General features: G+C 36.9%; 1 long non-coding RNA gene across 1 annotated transcript; it reads left to right on the top strand.

Annotated features, from left to right (window-relative positions):
- The first annotated feature begins 9,706 nt into the window (after nt 1-9,706).
- Nucleotides 9,707-11,839, top strand: LOC139190307 (uncharacterized). The gene is made up of 4 exons (XR_011574422.1): nt 9,707-10,153; nt 10,246-10,355; nt 10,906-10,972; nt 11,645-11,839. It is a non-coding gene; the product is annotated as an uncharacterized lncRNA (long non-coding RNA).
- Nucleotides 11,840-12,039: the final 200 nt, after the last annotated feature.

Below are 12,039 nucleotides of genomic sequence, written 5' to 3'. Positions count from 1 at the left end.
ATGTTATTTTAGTGGTTCTAACATATATAAATAATTGTAGGACATCTTATGGTACTGTATAATTAGTACTCGTCCTACTGGACTGCACCTAAACTTTCTATGCTCTGATTAGGAGTATTTACACTTATATCTCACTCTTATTTCTTCTTGTTTATTAGTACACATTAGTAGCTTTCGATTTTTGTTTATTCGTATAACTCTTATCTTTATCGCTTCCGCACTGTGCACATGGCTACGTCACTCTCACATGACGGCCAGCATGCCTTGATCTCGATCGGGGTGTGTCAGGAACCCCTTCCAAATTGGAAGATTCTAATCCAAATTTTCCAATCTCTCATAGGTAATTTTCGATTCAACACAAATATGATTTGTATTGTGGTTTTGTTGAATTAAAATGGGTTTTTCTTTTAATTATTTTGTTGGGGTTTTTCATATTGTTCATATTTTGGGGCTTTCCATATTGACATTTGTTTATTTTTCGATCTCTCACATTTGTTCATTGCTTCAGGAAACCATGGATTTCAAGTGGTTGTTGCTGGGCATCATTTCGGAAATGCAAGTGTGATGGCTCCTCGTTCACAACAATAATTCTAGATCCTTGTTGCAATGATTTGTTTGTGCTTTTCTACAGCTAGAAGATTCACTTAGGAATTTTTTAAGGAATTTTTTCTTAGGAATCAACAATATTTTGAATTGAATCATTTGGGACGTTTTAAACTGAATCAACAATGTTTTCTTAGGATTTTTTTTTTGTTGTTGAAGAAAAAAAAAACCCAAACCAGGGCGAAACTGAACTGGAAAAAAACCGAAAAAAAATTGAACCGAACCGAAATTTCGGTTCGATTTCGGTTTTGGCAAAAAACCAAACTGTTTCAAACTGAACCCAGCCCTAGAAGAAACAGGAAAAATGGGTCAAATAAATAGGTTATTTATTTACTTTTTTTTTTACAAATAATTGAATAATTTACATTCCACTAGGGAAGGGCGAATGATCATTATCAACTAAGGTTGTCACATTTGTCCTTAATTTAATGTATTTTATCCTTTGGTACTGAGAAGCTACAAAAGTGCCCTTGGTAGGATAAGTAGAAATCCTACGTGGACATTTGTATCCTTGTCACTCTTTGTCCTTTTTCTCGCCTTACTGGATACTACGTGACCTTATGAACACGTAAGCACGAATGAGACGTAAATCGAACGTGCAACGACCAATTTACTCACATTTCCCCAGGGGCAAAATGATAATTTTGCACTCTCAAACTTGTTTTTCGAGACAATAGTGGCCTCTCAGTATTCAAGCATGCTGAAAATGGTACCAGGTGGAATATTCTGTAATTAAAATTCAATATATGCTTGACTAACTAGTTAGCGTCATCAATTAATGAAGATCAAAATTGTTAGTTTACCAAAAGCAAGAATAATTAATTATACTTGGTTTACTGAAGAGGTCATAGTTAACTAACGTCCAGTTCAATATACATGTCAATTTGCAAACCCTAGAGACCATAAATCACATGCAAAGGAATAAGGTGTTAGAGATATGCCTTGAAAATCAATCTTTGGAAGAAACCTTTCAGGACAATGTCTGAATGTATGGTTAAGTCTAATACATCAAAAAGGGTAAAGTCAATTATTAGGACTATCTCAATGAACAATATACGTCCAAATAGTGAGTCAATGGACAATGGATCGAAGGAATAAGTAATCTAAAGATGTTAGACTACAGAGACTTTTTTCACATAACCATAATGTCCAAAAAAATCCTGGTCATAAGAGTGTCAGAAGGTCATTGACAATCCGGATAGACCAGTACGTGCTATGTCTGCTTCAATTGGAAGGATGACAAGTCTCAAGCCATTCGTATAGGGACACTAAGACACGTATGTAGGTGCTCGTTAAGGGAATGAGTCCACTTAACACAATCAAACGAGAGTACATGCATGGAGGTCTACTCACATGTCAAGCAAGTAACTCTACTGGTTGGAATAATGTAAGTAGTCCGTTGACCTGAGACATTATAGTTGTCTAGTGGTTAGGTCCTTGATCTTTGACGGTGTCAAAGGCATTCCATTTGAGAGTATTTGTTGGGGTTAAGCTGTCTAATCATGTACACATGTGAATGTTCAACAAGAAATCTATAATCCTCAGTACGAGAGGAAAAATACTTGAAGATATGATTTCGGAATCTTTGCCAGAAGTATCGAGCATAATAATGGAAGGCATTCCTGTACGACTCAATTGAATCATATAACATAGTTTAATCACATTAGGGGTTTGACATAAAGTATCCATACCCTAGTAATGTGATTGAGAGAATTGATTTAGAGAATGATCGAGTTACATTGTAATTCCAACTGAATAGGTTTTTCAACCAAATTCTACATTAGCTTGGGTAGCCATGATATATGGTTAGATGTCACTCATGGCTTGTGGGTCCTTCTAAATGATTAAATAAGTAGTCATCAAAGAAGAAGGAGAATTAAAAATAAGTTTTAATTCACTAAGTGATTGTATAAGTACTAATCAATTGGATTGATACCAATCACCTCACTGCCTCACTAATTAGAATCTAAAACGATTGTACACCGATACACTCGTGTGGTGTGATAACTAAAGGATGATGGAATTAATTAATTGGATTAATTAAATGTTATGATTAATTCGAAAGTCTAAATAAATCATAGAAGCGATGAAAGATCATTTCGGACTTAAAGAAAAGTTCGGGTTCATTCGGGCCTATTGGGCCTAAACCCATTGGGCTTTTATTCAAGGATAGAGTGGCTTGAAATGATAAAATCCCAAAGCCCAAAAAAAAATCACTAAGAGGGCAGGCTGTTAGGGTGAAGAAAAGAAAAGGTAAAAGTCAATTTGTTGACTCACTTGTCCCACCTCTATGGAGGAGTTTGAGTGAAAAAGTATTTTAAGGGCTTTTGTGTATTCTTTTCACATATAGAGAAAACAAGTCTCTCTCTCTCTTTTTCTCTCTCTCCACACACACACACACATAGCCTGCCACCAAGGGGAAAAAAAAAACTAATTATCTTTTCTCCTTTTGGTCATCCACTCATCCATCTCACTACACTAGTGGGTGTGGATCTTTAGAGGTCTTCTACACTTGGAGGCTTAAGAAGAACCAAGGAGCTCTAAATCTTCGAGGTGGAGAAAGCAAGGAGGGAGGGTAGACTCAAGGAGTTCAAAGAACAAAGATCTTGGAGGTGGTCCATCATTCGTCTAAAGTCTAGATTATGAGGTATAAAACTCAACCTTCACTTTGTTCTTCAATATTTTGTTTGATGTATCACTTATGAACCTATGCTTCTTGAATGAGATTTGCATGACTATAGCTTTGATAATATGTGATAATATGCTTCCGTTGCTTATGTATATAAATTTAGAACTATATATGCATGCTAATCACTAGAAATCCCATAGAAATCTCAATATTTCCCTTCAAATGGTATCAAGAGCCAATGTTTATATTTGATGTGTCATTTTGGATTTTATGCATATGGGTTTTGGTTTTGTTTTTAACATACTAGTTCTTCATTCTAGATATGTTTATCTTTTGTTTTTAAAGAGTTGAAAAGTTATGTATGCAAAAAGTGTTTTGGATACATGAATGAAGAGTGAGTTTTGAACAAAAATCTGGGGCTTTTCTACTATAGGGGAGGGTACGGTTTTGGGGGTGTTTTTGGGCTTGTATTTGTGTTTCTTTTGAGTCACACACACACACACACACACACACACACACACACACACACTCTTTTAAACTAGAAAGCCAAGGTCACTTTTGTTTTTGGTTTGAAAAACCACCATGAAAGTGCAAATCTTGAAATTGTTTTCATGGTTTTGTTCTTGGTGTTCATCCTTTGCTTTTGTATTTGGGTATTAAACTTTGTTTCAAGAACTTTCCTTGATTTCCTCCATCCTAGACTAGACTAGGACACCATACCCAAACCATACCTTTAAGGTCAACAAGTACAAAAGGTAACAAGGAAAAGTATGGGCTCTTATTTTCTTTTAAAGGCTTTTTAGCCAAAATGGTCATTGATATTTGCACAACTCCTCACTTTGGTCCCTGAGATTTGAAATCAATAGAATTGGTCATTGATTTTGTCCACAATCAATCATTTTAGTCCTTGGATAAAAAATTATGTTAAATAAGGATCAAAATGATAAAATTAACCTCAATTTAATAAACAATAGGCCAAAATGATTTGACAAAAATTGAGGATATTTTTTTCATTTTACCCTTATTTTATGGAGATTTTTCATGGAAGGCCCAAACAATTGATTGTGCACAAACTTAGGGACCAATTCTATTGATTTCAAATCTTAGGGACCAACGTGAGCAGTTATGTGAATCTCATGGATCATTTTGGCTAAAAAGCCTCTTTTGAAATAATGGGAAAAGTTTGACCTTCTCCCTCTCCCCATCACCATAATCGGCCATACCTATTGATGAGACCTTTGTGGGCTCTTTTGCAATTTTAAAAAGTTGATTATAAACAAATCCCTTGGTGGATAAGTTCGACGACTCAGCAAGAGTGTGGAATTGAGTCTCTCGTTTGGTGGATCTAATCTACTTTCTAATATTTGCGGTTTCACCCATAACTTTTTATATTTGCATTTTGGCCCCACCTCACTAGAGGACAAAAATGTATTGATATTTTATTTTTGTTTGTAGTTTAAACTCATTATAAAATTATTCCCATGTGTACTAAATCTAATTGTTATGTTGCATTCCAATTTAATTATCTAATGTGATTAAGTAGTTAGAAAAATGTTTGGCTATGGACTTGTGCCTTAAACAAAAATTGAACTATGTGATAGGCCGTTAAATTCAAATGGTTTGAACCTTGGGAAAGTGTTTTAATTACCAATTCAATTGGACCACAACACGTTAGACTTTAATTTTTCTCTCCCCCTTAGTATATGGTAATTTGTAGGAATATGTACAAATCGGTTTGTGATTCTTATTACTTCTCTATTAGTTGAATCCCTCTAGTGCTAGACTACAGTTTCTTTAACTAATGGTAAGGAGACATTAAAAGGGGTTTTAATGAGACTAAGAAATGTTGGGTCCAATGCCCTAATTAGCAATGAATGATTGTCTTTCGTTTCTGATGGCTCAATGAAAAATATTTTAATTGGATTGAAAGCGCATAATTAAAACGACACTACCTTCCCTAGATCTTATTCAACAATGTTGACTCATTGTTGAATTAACCTTATAAGTCCATAGTCATCCAAAGAGTCTAAGATAACTATAAAGTCCAAATTCAGAAGGAATGCAAAACTTCTCTTAGTAGTATATATACTTCAAATAGGAATGATGAGGGTTCGAGAAAATCTTAGGGTTTCTTCATCTTCCTCTTCTTAAATTTGGCCACTTACATCATGGGTGATCATCTTCCTGTAATTCCTTGATCGTTTCTAGCCAATTTGAATTCATCTCCTTTGAAGTCATCCTATGCATCTCGAGTTTCTACGGTTTCACCACAACCTAAGATTGATACTTTGTTGGTGCCTACAATAAAGGGTGGTTTAGTATCTATTCAGATTTCGAAAGATTCCTATCAGAGGAGTCTTGACAAGTGCACGCATAATCTTGTGGGTAAAGTCTTGCTGCAAAAAGGAAATAAGCCATGGCCTACTTAGGACATGGTTATTCGTTTAAAGAAGTTATGGCCTTCCTTGCAATCCTGGTGGTCCATCCCTATGGTGAAGGCTTTTTATGTTTTCCAATTTGCAACCCCAGAAGATATGCAACACGTTTAGGTAGGTGGTGTTATTTCTCTTCAACCTGGCAACTTGAGGTTTTACCAATGGACCCCTAATTTTTCCCCAAACAATTTCAAAAACACTACTGCACAATTATGGGTGTGGTTTTGGGATCTGGGTCTTGAATATTGGGACCCCACAACCTTATTTGAAATTGCATCACAAATAGGTACTCCAATTAAGATTGATCCCGCGACTTTGAACAAGAGCATTGGGCTGTATGCTCGAGTTTTAATTGATGTGGATCTTTCAATTAATCCACCTTTTAAGATTTTAGTGGAGCATGCTCATGGTGATTCTTTGTTGGTGAGTCTTGAATTTGAAAAGTTCTCATCTATTTGTTCTAGCTATGGCAATATTGGACATCACATCCAGAATTGTAGAGTTAAACAAGGGGAAAACTCTCCATCACAGGGGCGTAGTAGATCAAGGTCTCGCCATTGACATAAGCGTGAAAGAGTAGTAAGTAAGTATGTCCCAAAGGATGCTGGTAAAAAGGTAGTTATTGAGCCAACTCAACCAAATTTACCCGATGACAGAGAAAGTCCTTCTTTTGTGAAGCAGACTACCTCTGATATTCCTACAGTCCCTGTTATAACTCATTTAGAGTCTGATCATTCTATGCTTGAGAGTGTTGATCCCATAAGTTTCCCGACTATGGTTGTTGTTCCTGTTCAGTCTGATTTGAACAATTTTGCATTAGTAGCTAATGTCAGTAATATGAGTTTAACTACTGAGGTGACTCCAGTTGTCGATGTGAGTACTCCGATATTAGACCATGTTGTGAATAATGCGACATTGGTTACGAATGTCAATTTTTTTACATCGGGTGCAAATAATATGACTCTAGTTGCAAATCCATTAGCTAATGAGGTTGATGTTATGGTTGCTCACATAAGATCTAATGATGATGATGGCTTTACCCCAGTTGTCTCTAAAAGAAAGAAAAAACAATATGGTCTTATACGTAATGAGCCTCATGGCACCAGGGCCTTTATGGCTAAAACTAAGCCTTCTTTATGAAGTTACTATATTGGAATGCCTGCGGGGTAGCAAATGCTTCCACTTGTCGGGTTATTACGCGAATGGTTCATTCTCACCATCCTTTTATGCTTTGTTTATTAGAGCCCTTTGTCTCTTTATCTTCCATTAAGCCTTCCATGTGGAGAGCTTTGAGATTGTTTCCTGTGCCTACCAATGATCGTGGATCTCAAGAACCTAATCTTTGGTTACTTTGTCATGTTGATGTCACTCCAACTGTGCTTTCCGTAACTACTCAACAACTTACAGTTTCTTGTATCTTGGATTCAGTATCTTGTACAATTGCTTATGTTTATGCTAAAACAACGGTGGTTGCACGACATCAGTTGTGGTATGATCTTGCTTATGTGAAGTCTTTCTTTGTTAACGGTCCATGGGTTATCATTGGTGATTTCAACTGTGTTTTGGGTGCTTATGAGAAGCGCGGGAGTGTACTGCCTAATGCTAACTCATGTTCTGAATTTCAGATGATGTCTTCGGTTTGTGAATTGGTCCACCTTCCTACAAAAGGGATATCATACACTAGGGGTTGTGGGGTTCACAGGCAAGTTGAGATGCGTTTAGATCGGTGCCTATGCAATTTTTCTTAGATCGAGACGTGGTCTATTTCAGAAGTTTCTACTCTCACTCGCTTATGTTCATATCATTGTCCTTTATTATTGTCTTTTTCAAAGGCGGAGGTGGTTGCTCGGTCCCCATTTCGTTTTCAAAGAGCTTGGTTCGAGCATCCTGATTTTATGGCATTTGTATCCACTATTTGGCATGACTCCAACTTTTTGGGTTGTCCAATATTTGTGTTATCCGCTAAGCTTCGCAACTTGAAACAAAATTTGAAAACTTGGAACCGGTCATGTTTTGGTAATATTCATGTGAATGTGGATTCTGCCATGAGTGATCTTGATCTTATTCAAAATGAAATTGATACTTTGGGCCCTACAGATGATAGATTGTCCAAGGAAGAGGAATTGCGTTTAAACGCCCATGATGCCTTTGGATTCAAGGTATTTTTTTAAGGGACAAATCTCATGTTCATTGGCTGTCTGATGGTGATCACAATACTTCTTTTTTTTCACTCCATGATTCACTATAGGAAGCTTCATCATTCTTTTTCACACATTCGTAACGGGGAAGTGATGTTGGAGGATCAGAATGCTATTAAGGATCATATCATCTCTTATTTTTCTAACATGTTTTCAGCTGATAATAATGTGGTTAATACAGGTTTGATGGAGCGGGTTATCCCCCAATTAGTTTCAGTGGATGATAATCTTGCCCTCACTGTTCTTCCATCAGAATAATCTTGCCCTCACTGTTCTTCCATCAGAAGAGGAAATTTTTAAAACAATTTGTTGAATGGATTCTTTTAGTTCGCCTGGCCCAGATGGTTTTGGAGGTTTTATTTTTTTGTTAATTGTTGGAGCATTGTGGGTCAAGAGGTGGTTAGTGTTGTTCGTAGTTTTTTTTAGCATGGTTTGGTCCTTCCTCATTTCAATTCCAACATGATTGTGCTTATTCCTAAGGTCCCAAATGCTGACTCTGTTTCCCAAATGCGGCCCATTGCCCTGGCCAATTTTTCTTTCAAGATTATTACTAAAATTATTGCTGATCGTTTGGGGCCTATCACTTCTCGTATTATTTCACCTCAACAAAGTGCTTTTACAAAGGGTCTTTCGATTTCAGATTCTATTATTTTAACATCTGAATGTATGAATCTTCTTGATGCTAAATGCTTTGGTGGGAATGTTGCAGTAAAGTTTGACATTAAGAAGGCTTTTGATACTATAGATTGGAATTTTCTACCACGGGTCCTTCGCTCATTTGGATTTTCTAATATTTTTGTGGACTGGGTGCAGGCAGGCCTGGCAATTCCTGACACAACCCGATAACCCAACACGACACGAAATTAACAGGTGTTCGGGTCGACACGATAACGAATCGGGTCGTTATTGGGTAACCCGATAAGCACTGGTTAAGATAAATGGTTGGTTCGGGTATACACGTGGGTAACACGATACACGATAAGCAAAATATTAATTTTATAATTTTATAACCCTAAAAAATACTATAATAATTATATATATATATTAAATTAAATATTAAAAATTGGTGACCATTGGATCGGCTTAAATATACATATCATTCAATTTCTTAAGTGTTATATGTACAAAATAAATAAATTTAAATCTACTCAATAAATATATATATATATATATATATATATATATATACACACCATTGAACTTGATGGGATACGAATTCTACGAAACCAATTTCAACGATCCAACCGTCAAACTTGTTTGTATATGCTTCGAGATCGCATCAGCAAAAAATTGCAAAAAACAAACATTCAGATATCAAGTAACAGGACAAAACTTTTCGACGGTTATCAACGAAAAATCACGATTTAACGGTTATTTTAACTCCGATTTTGATGATTTTTTATAGCTACACTCCTTGACCCTATATGAATATAATGAATGAACTTGATCTTCAATTTAAAATATTTACACCAATCTTATGTTATACTTAATGAAAGTATGAATAAACTCTTAAGTATTAGTTAATCTATTGTTTTGATGGGATACTCATTCTACGAAACTAGTTTCAACAATTCAACTGTCAAACATGTTTGTATATACTTTGAGATCGCATACGCCAAAAATTGCAAAAAATAAACATTTAGAGATCAAGTAATGGGACAAAACATTTTGACAATTATCAACGAAAAATGTGACGACCCATCCCTAATTTTCCTATGTAATTTCTCCCCGAGTATGTGTTTTGACGACTATGCCTTACTGGCAAGTGACGTGGACTTATTCTTATCGCTTTCCATTTTATTTCTCGCTATCGCATTTAAATTGTACACGCTAGTACGAGTAGACGTAGATTTTAAAGTGTAAAAATATCTACTTCGGATAGATTTCAATTTCCTTTTACTGTAGGAAATATAGAAATCTATCCCTTGGATTCCTTTTAAACTCATCCCGTGCACTCTCTGCATCACTCCACTTTCAGCCATCCTATCCCATCTTTTCCTTATATTATGTCCCCCTCTATCAGAAAAAGCAAAGCAAATTTCAAAAACCTCACTCTCTCTCTCTTCTCCCTCTCCCACGCCACATTCTTCTTCTTCTTCCTCTGCAACTCCATGAGCAAGCTCCAAAGCTTGTAGATCGAACAAACAAACTACATCATCATGCTCATCTCAGTCCCACGATCACGACCATACCCCTGGTTCGCGTGTTGACCGAGTTTTGAACGTCCAACTCGGAAGGTCCGACTCAGCGAGTTCGATACTACGGTTTTCAAGCCATGCATGGCTAAGGTAAGCCTTAGAAAACCCTTAGAACCTTCATTTCACTTCTATGAGTTGTTATTGATCCTTTGTTTGTGTTTTGAACGTGTGGTTTTACCCAGAAACTCGAGAAGAAGGAGAACGCGAAGTTTTTAGTACAAGAACCGTGGCCATTTAGTCATTTTCAAACCATTTTTCTGGTCAACCTCGACCACAACTGGACTTCTTCTAGGTACAAACGTGTTCTCTACATTCCTAACTTCAAAATGGCTTTTGAATCACTCAGTTTGGTTAAGTAACGAGTTAGAAATCAACTCTGGAAGTTGGGAAGAAAATTTTAGTTTTCTGGAAAATTTCAGCTGTGGTCGTTTGGCCACTTTCAGACCAAATTTCTGAACAACACAAACTATATTCGAACTTTCTGTAAATTGGAATCGGTAGATAAAATTCCTAGCTTTAATTTGGCTTTTGTATAAGTGAATTTGGTTGAGAATCGAGCTCGTTATGGGCTCTGGAAGTTGCCCCAAAAATCTGCAAAACTGCAGATTTTCGCGAAGGAAGGCGAGTACAGTGTACTCGCGGGGGCACGTGGACCGCCACTTTGGGTGGCGCGTGGGGGCGCGTCCAGCCTCCGACCGGCGTGTGGTTGGTATGTACGCGTTCATGTCGTCGAGTAGATCGATTTCATATATTTATACCCTAGGTTTGAGCAAACTATGGGCGTTTTATTTAGATTTCTGTTATGTGCTTTAATTAATGTTATTCAGTTATTTCACATATAGGGGAAACTTATTCCGAGGATTTTCGAGGCCAAGCTAGGCTCGGGGGCTACGACCCAGCGACGTACTTGTGAGTGGGCAGTTGCTTTATACGTATATATATATTTATAGTCTCCATAAATGCATATTATGTCACTTTTACGCCTACATTGCCTAGTATCATTATTGTGATATAAATTGTGATAAATGCTGCTATATGGTTGTGATATTACTGTCATGGCATGCATACGTGCTTGTGTACATGCTCATCTTGCTGCACCAGGTGTTAGTACTCGCCCCAGGGCCAGGGCCAGTCCTTCACGTGTATGTTCACATCCGCACCGTTCGCTCACCTTGGATCCAAGTTTAGGTGCCAGTCTTGTCGGGTAGATTGCATTAGGCGATCCAACTTGTATGTGATGTGCTTTTGCACCAGTTTCACGTGATCGTAGTACTAGAGCATATTGATTACACCCAGTCCTGTTCGTGTCAGAAACCATCTGTTTGAACTTGTGTGTCAGCTTAGATGGATGAACACTTAGTTATATTGATTATCACATGATTATTATTGTGGCATATGATACATCATTTACTTGGCATATTTCTGGTTATATGGCTGATATATTGGATTTTCATACTTACGTAGTATGTTTTGAGGAAACTATACTTGTTTTACGGCGAGGGGTTAGTATATTCAAAGATAAAGGTTTTCTTATAAGCGTTGTTTTACTGACCCACTCAACTTTGTTTTTCGCCCCTCCAGGACCTAGATAGCTCTGTACTCTCTGTGGCACTCGAGGAATCACGGCAGTTCTGACATTTCCTTCTGTTTAGACGTATGAACTTATCACTACTATGTAATAAGTGTACTTTGGTTGCCTTGACTACTCTTTCGTAGTCTCACTGTCTATTACGCTCTGAATAATTGCAGTGGGTTCAACCCACGAATTGCGCACTCTTTCACTATTTAGTCCTAATTAGTTTTAATTTTATTCACTTTTTGTATCACTTACCCTTATGGTTACGTCACCTCACGGTGACGGCCAGCATGCTTCGACCTTTCCAAGTCGGGGTGTGTCAAAAAATCACAATTTAACTGTTATTTTAACTCCGATTTTGATGATTTTTTACAGCTACACTCCATGACCCTATATGAAT

This window comes from Malus domestica, chromosome 13, assembly GCF_042453785.1.
Source record: "Malus domestica chromosome 13, GDT2T_hap1".
Lineage (NCBI taxonomy): Eukaryota > Viridiplantae > Streptophyta > Magnoliopsida > Rosales > Rosaceae > Malus > Malus domestica.
Note: the sequence above shows the minus strand (reverse complement) of the source record. Positions and strands in the feature narration are given on the sequence as shown.